Below are 1,596 nucleotides of genomic sequence, written 5' to 3'. Positions count from 1 at the left end.
ACTTTCCCACTGTGTCTTTCTACAGATGTAGTCAATTTGATTTTTGTGTATTACATTTGGTGAAGTCCAAGTGTATAGTTGTCTTTTAAAGTTGTTAAAAAAAGATATTTTCAATGAAGAAATCATTGGTCTTTCCAAATTCTACCATGTGATCTCCAACATCGTTCTAACACCAAGGCCATATTTCAAAATACAGATTCTTCCTCTTTGTTTCTACCCTTTGCATTCAAATAGCCAGTAATTAACAATACATCTTGATTGCATATTTGATCTATTTCAAACTGAAGAAGTTGGTAGAATTCTTCAATTTCATTATCACTGCCTTTAGTAATTGGTGTGTACATTTGAATAATAATGGTATTAACTGGTCTTCCTTGTAGGTATATGCATATTATCCTATCACAGTGTTATACTTCAAAATAAATCTTGAAATATTCTTTCTGATAATGAATACAATGCAATTCCTCTTCAATCTGTCATTCCAGGTACAGTAAACCACATGATTGTCAGATTCAAATTGACCAATACTAGTGTATCTCAGCTTACTAATGTCTAGGATATCAATGTTTATATGTTCCATTTCATTTTTGACAACTCCAAATTTCCTAGATTCCTATTTCATACATTCCATGTTCTGTTTTTTAATGGATATTTACAGCTGTTTCTCTTCATTTTGAGTTGTGCCCCATCAGCAAATGAAAGTCCTGAGAGCTTTACTCTATTTGGGTCATCATGGTCAAATCTACTTTTGAGAAGGCAGCTCTTCCCCAGTCCTATTTTGAGAAATTTTCAACATGAGGAGCTCATCTTCCAGCACTAGATCTAATATTCTAGTGCTAATATGCTAATATTCTAGTGCTCTTCATCATGTTTCAATGTTTAATATTAGGTGTTACCTGTCCATGTCCCACTGCTAATCATAAGGCTTTCAGTGACTAAATATTCGGAAGTAATCTGTCTTTCCTTCTTCCTTGTCTGTGTTAGTCAGAAGCTCAGCTGAAACCAGTCCCCTGGGTGATCCTGCTGGTATTTAAGGTACCAGTGGCCTAACTTCCAGAATCACAGCAACATGCAAACCACCACAATATGATGTACTGACAAATACAAGAAAATATAGAATTCATATGAGGTCCTGGAAAAAATCAAGGAAATTCTGCAAAAAGAAATTTAAATCATGTATAAACGAAAAAAGCAGCTCTGATGGCATAGTGGGTTATGTGCTGGGCTGCTTACTATGGATCCTTAAGCCACTCCATGTGGGAAAGATGAGGCTTTCTGCTCCCATAAGGATTTACAGCTTCAGAAACCTTATACAGGCTCATTATGAGTCAAAACTGACTCAACAGCACACAACCATCACTGCCCAACATAAAAACAAAAACCTAACTCTTTGTCATTTAGTTGATTCTGACTCACAGTGACCTATAAGGCAGAGGAGAGCTTCCCAAGAGGTGTTTCCTTGGCTACAAATTTTTAAGAAGTAGACTGCCACGTCTTTCTACTGCAAAGCTTGTGGTTTGAACTGCTGGCCTTTGGGTGGCAGCCAAGCATTTAATCACTGAGATACCAGGACACCTTGAATCATGTATGTTGTTG

This window comes from Chrysochloris asiatica, unplaced genomic scaffold (genome assembly GCF_000296735.1).
Source record: "Chrysochloris asiatica unplaced genomic scaffold, ChrAsi1.0 scaffold00325, whole genome shotgun sequence".
NCBI lineage: Eukaryota > Metazoa > Chordata > Mammalia > Afrosoricida > Chrysochloridae > Chrysochloris > Chrysochloris asiatica.
The sequence above is the reverse complement of the archived record's forward strand: the minus strand, read 5'-3'. Positions refer to the sequence as shown.